The sequence below is a fragment of the Petaurus breviceps genome, unplaced genomic scaffold (assembly GCF_028583685.1).
Source record: "Petaurus breviceps papuanus isolate PSGF00001 unplaced genomic scaffold, PetGlider_PUasm1.0 174, whole genome shotgun sequence".
NCBI classification, from domain to species: Eukaryota; Metazoa; Chordata; class Mammalia; order Diprotodontia; family Petauridae; genus Petaurus; species Petaurus breviceps.
Window position 1 is genome coordinate 43,878,968 of NW_027185761.1, and position 6,000 is coordinate 43,884,967.

The window sequence follows — 6,000 nt, forward strand, 5'->3', positions numbered from 1 at the left end:
CTCATGGCTAGTTTTTTGTGTTAAGTATCTGAGACCAAATTTGAACTCAGGTCCTCCTGACTCCAAGGCCAGTGCTCTATTCACACCTAGCCGCCCCTGTTTTTTCTTTCCAGGGGCCACAGTCAAGGTGGTAAGCTTCTGCTGTGGAAGAAAACTAATCTAACAGAATGCTAACTTTTTTTTTTTTAAGCAATCAGGGTTAAGTAACTTGCTCAAGGTTACATGGCCAGTTATTTCTGGGTGTGGTGCTGAGTATCTGAGCCTGGATTTGATCCAGGTCATCCCGACACTGGAGCCAGTGCTCTTACTCGCTGAGCCACCTGGCCGCACCTAAGCAATCGGGGTTAAGTAACTTGCTCAAGGTTACACGGCCATGTGTTTCTGGGTGGGTGCTAAGTGTCTGAGTCCAGGATTCAATCTCCAGGTCTTCTCAACACTGGAGCCAGTGCTCTTACTCGCTGTGCTACCTGGCCACCCCCAGAATGCTAACTTCTTGAAGGACAGAGATGGGGTCATTTGGTTTTTTTTAATCTTTGTTGCCTACAGCACAGTCAGTTACACAGTAGTGGTAGTAGTAGTAGTAGCTGTTGTTGTTGCTGTTTTTAAACCAACCCTGAAATTTCATTGGGCTCCCAAGTGAGAAAACTCTCTCCGAAGGACTCATGATGGATTTAGGCTATCCACATCCAGAGAAACAGTTAACAGTCTGAATGCAGACTGAAGCAAACTACCCGCTCTCTCTTTTTCATTTTGTTTGGCTCCTTTTTCCTTGTTGTTCATTCTATTGATTAAAATTCTTCTTTAGAACTTGACTCACTGTCTCCAAATGCCTCTTTCTATGGCCAGTGTGCCACTCTGTCCTGATCAACTACAATCAGGTTTTTTCAATCTGAGTAATATTAAAGTAAATATTAAAAATATTAAATTTGTCAATCTGAGTAATATAGTGGTTAAAATTTTTATAGTAAAAAAAAAAATTCCAGGGGCAGCCAGGTAGCACAGCAAGTAAGAGCACCGGCTCCAGTGTCGGGATGACCTGGGATCGAATCCCGGGCTCAGACACTTAGCACCCACCCAGAAACACCTGGCCGTGTAACCTTGAGCAAGTTACTTAACCCCAATTGCTTAGGGGCGGCCAGGTGGCTAAGCGAGTAAGAGCACCAGCTCCAGTGTCGGGATGACCTGGAGACTGAATCCCGGGCTCAGATACTTAGCACCACACCTAGAAATAACTGGCCGTGTAACCTTGAGCAAGTTACTTAACCCCAGTTGCTTAAAAAAAAAAAAATCCAGTTAATCACATTCAAATACCCCAAGCCCACACACTAAATGAATGAATGTTGGTGTGTCACTGGACAGAGCAGGTATAATAAAATTTTATTTTAACGGCTAAAAATCCCTCTTGCTGCAGTGCAAGGTCATGAAATCTAGAGAAAGTTATGTTTGGAGGGTCCCCTGAGCAGGATTTATCTGAGGACACTGACAAGTGCTACACAGGACAAGAAGGCGTCAAGCGGCTGCAACAAGCAACCTGGTGAGAAAGCAAATGTCAGTGAGACCACAGATTCCTTGAAGCATTGAGTATGGAGTGATGCCAATGAGAGAAAGCTGGTCCTGGAATCAGGAAGACTTGAGTTCAAATCTAGCCCAAATCTAGTTCAAATGATCTGTGTGACCCTGAGCAAGTCATTTCCTCGCTGTCTACCTTGTTTTCCCCATCTGTAAAACGGAGATAATAGTTGCACCCACCTCCCAGGGTTGCCATGAGGATCAAATGAAATGGTGTTTGTAAAGTACATCACAAACCTTAAGGCACTACTCTGTCCACTGGTGAAAGACAGTCCTGTTGTTGCAGAAAAAGAGAAAAGAAGATTTCCAATAGATTTTTTTTAAGCGTAATGGAACAAATTAGGTCATGGATTTAATAACAATGACAATAATAAATACTAAGGAGATGACTCTGGCTAAGTCTTTTAACCTCTCAGTATTCTAGGGAGCTACAAAGAAAGAACTTCAACTGGAAATTCCCTAGATCAGTGATATTAGAAATCCAGTCCCCATATTAATCCCAGTCACTATTACTACTATTAGCAATAACAGTAATAATAATAAAAATTGTTATTGTTAATCAGTCATTTCAGTCATGTCTGACTCTTCATGGCCCCATTCAGGGTTTTCTTAAGCGGTTTTCCATTTCTTCCTCCAGCTCATTTTACAGATGAGGAAACTGAGGCAAACAGGGTTAAGTGACTTGTTCAGGATCACACAGGTAGTGAGTGTCTGAGTCCAGATTTGAACTCAGGAAGATGAATTTTCCTTACTCCAGACCCAGCACTCTATCCACTGTGCCACCTAACCTGCCCCATAATAATTATTATTAAATAATAATAGTATGTATAGCTCTTTAAGGTTTACAATGCACTTTATATATTATAATAATAGCTATAATTTATATAGCTTACTATATAAATATATAGTTATAGTATACACAAGTCTATATTATAAATATATATTTACTTAAAATATATATTATTATTATATATACATGTGAGATTAAAGACTGATTGCAAAGTACTTTACAACTGTTGTCTCAGTTTACCCTTACAACAACCTTGAGAAATAGGTACTGTTATCACCTCCATTTTACAGATGAGGAAACTGAGGCAGGCAGAGGTTAAGTGACTTACCCAGGGTCACACAACTAGGCTGTATCTGAGATTGGATATGGCTTCGGGTCTTCCTGACATCAGGCCCAGTGCTCTACCCAGTAGGCCATACTACCTGTCTTAACAGCACTCAGCTCAGTCCAGGTAGTTGTTGGCTGAAAGTGAGACTCCACAGAGAGGGGAGAGCTGTCCCTCTCCGTGATCACAGAGGCCCTTCACTCTAGGGTACACTCCCAAGTGAACACAAAAGGGGGAAAAAATCCTGCAGATATTGAGATGACAGTTCTCCATGTGGGAAGTGAGAGCAAAGCAGAAGGTGACTGTTAACAGCAACTTTCAGCTCCCTTCTCTCAGACGATTAAGGGGGCTTTCAGTTTGAGGCTGAAAATCTCACAAGCACTTTCCTAAGGATAATGAAATCAAACTGTCAGCCCGTCCACGAAAACATCTTTATATTTCAGGCAGCAATCCAGGGAGGGAGAGAAGAGGTGGGAACAGTTGTTTCCAAAGGGCTCAAAGAACCACTTTTCAGGGAGACGGCTCCCCCATTCCTGTCCCCCCACCCATGTATTTTACCCATAAATTACAAGATGTTATAGCGAAGGCAACATGCAACGGTCTTGATCCACACCACTTCTGGCTGCTTTTAACACAAGGCAGGGGCAGGGCCATGGTGGGGGTGGGGAGTCAACATGACCCTGTCTAATAGCTACTAATAGGACATACACTTAGAATGCAAAATACACTATAATACAGCAGTAACTTCAGAGATGCATTCAATTCAATTTGAAAAACGTTTTATTAAGTGCAAGCCCAGCTCTCCTAAGGGCTGGGGAGATACAAACAAAAAAGAATGAAACTGTCCCTGCCTTCATGGAGATAACATTCTAATTATAACTGGATACTTCCTTCACACACACACACACACACACACACACACACACAATATATATATATATATACAATGTAACTGAAAAATAAGGGAGCCAAGAGGGCAGAGAAAAAGCAGGAACTTGCTTGAGCTCCCGCTCCAACCACCTCCAAAACCTATAAAAAACTCCAGACAAATGTTAGCGCTACAGAACCCACAAGTGATAGAAACACATCTCCCACTGAAGAATAAGGCAAGATCTGTAGGATTTGGCCCCTGAGCAGAGAGGCCTGATGAAATCTAGGGGGGTCCTTGGGAGTAGAGGTGAAGAGGCAGAACTTCCCAGGCATGGAGACAGGAAAGCGAAGGGGACCAGTCTGACCCAAATACAGAGTGTGTTAAGGAGAATAACATGAAATGAGGCCCAGAAGGTAGATGTTAACTGGGAGTAGCACCCTAGAGGCAATGGGAATCCACTGAAGTCTAGACAGAGGAACAAAGTGGAAAGAGGGAAAGCGAATATAGAGAAAAGAAATGTAAATTAAGAGGGTTCAATAAGTGGCACCATAGTACACAGTGCTGTGCCTCAAGTCAGCTAGGAAGACCTGAGTTCAAATCTGCCCTCAGACACTTGTTAGCTGTGTGACCCTGAGCAAGTCACTTAACCCTGTTTGCCTCGGTTTCCTTATCTGTAAAATAGGGATAATAATTAGCCACACCTACCTCCCAGAGTTCTTGTGAGGATCAAAAGAGATAACAATTACAAAGTACTTAGCACCGTGTGTGGCCCATAGTAAGTGCTATGTGAGCTATTATCACGCTGGGAGGCTCAAATGAGATCATGGATGTAAATTGATGCAAATATGCACATTCTGCAAACCTCCAGTATCATACTTTCATTAGCCTCCAATGGCCAGGCCTCCAGTCTGACAATGATTTTATTCTCTAAGCCTTCCATTGCTCTCTCAAACTCACTTTTAAGTTTCATTGGCGTTTTACTAACACTTTCTCATATCTAAACAATCAACAAAACAATCCAAGGAGGCCAGATTTGTAGCTTGCTGATTTCCCGAGGGGAATTTAACCATCAGCTCCTGAAATCCTTGATTCTAGGATACCTCTGGCCTTGGATGAGCTGCCCTCCAGGGGCCACTTAGATCAAAAGCTTCGATCTGTGATCCTGTGCATGGGAATGGGGTAAGGCAAAATCACAGATTATTTGTGATGATACAATTCACACGTATAGAGCTCTTTATGGTTCATACAGTGGCTTCCTCACAAGGACCCTGTGAGTCAAGCAGTACAAGCGATATTGTAATTGTTCTGATGGAACAATCAGAGGCAAGGCAGCTTGCCCAAGGGCTGTGCTGGCAGCAGAATTCTAAGGCAGGTCTGCTGACTGTCTGCTGTTCTTTCTACTGTATAGAGGACTTCCTCCAACCCACTCATGTTAGTGCCAAAGGAGGTTCGGAGAAACCAACTCTTCCCAAAGACACAAAGCTAGGATGGCAGGGGCTGGGTCTCCAACCCATCTTTCTTTTGCTTTTTTTTTTTTTTTGGGGGGGGGGGGGGGGGGAAATGCAGAGCAACTGGGGTTAAGTGACTTGCCCAAGGTCACACAGCTAGTAAGTGTTAAGTGTCTGAGGCCAGATTTGAACTCAGGTCCTCCTGACTCCAGGGCCAGTGCTCTATTCACTGTGCCACCTAGCCACCCCTCAATCTATCTTTCTTGTAAGCACATGATACAGGGTCATAGAATTCAAGCTCTGGAAGAGGTCTCAGAGGCATATGTAATGTAATGCCAAAAGAAGGCAACTTCCCAGGTTCAAAATACCAGCATAGGTGCTCTCTATTTTATTCAGTAACAAACTCAGAACAGAGAAGATCAAAACATGACATCATTCAAAATACAGCATTTACTAAGTGTGATTAAATAATCTCCAAGGCCTACCCCACCCCAGGACTTTCCAATCATTCAATCAATTACAAAGTCTCTGTTCCAAATACTTCTCCACCCCTAGGCTATACCTTAATTAAGTCCACCACAAAGCCCCTCTTCTCAAATGGAGATTAGTTTCCAAACATAAGTAAAATACATTCATTTTCTCAACCATAGAACACAAAAAGGTCAAAAGTTCCCCACCCCTGGATCACAATTGAATCTACCCCAGAGTTACATCAAGTTTAAACACAGCACTTAATACCCAAATGGAGGTCTTTTCTTCATCTTGACACGAGGCAAGTTCTCAGCAATCTTAGTTCCTGGAGAGACAAGGCTTAGCAAGGCCATAAGATACATTGCCAGTCCCTTCATGAATTTATCCTCTGTCTGTAGAACAGTCCTAGAACCCCTGAACACATTAGCAAAGCCCTCTCCCAGGATTTCTGTAAACATACAACAAGAAAATCCTTCTTCAGGGCTTCTGAACCAACAGAAAGGCTCCCAGACCCCTGCAACAACAG

General features: G+C 42.9%; 1 protein-coding gene and 1 long non-coding RNA gene across 12 annotated transcripts in view; both read right to left on the reverse strand.

Moving 5' to 3' along the window:
• The window catches only part of MITF (melanocyte inducing transcription factor), a 271,770-nt gene that overhangs the window by 225,424 nt on the left and 40,346 nt on the right, over positions 1-6,000 (reverse strand). The gene's annotated exons all lie outside the window — the stretch shown is intronic.
• Positions 5,436-6,000, reverse strand: part of LOC138158131 (uncharacterized) — a 1,868-nt gene continuing 1,303 nt past the window's right edge. Inside the window, exon 2 of the long non-coding RNA XR_011167562.1 lies at positions 5,436-5,908. This is a non-coding gene — a long non-coding RNA (uncharacterized lncRNA). The remainder of the gene's footprint in view (positions 5,909-6,000) is intronic.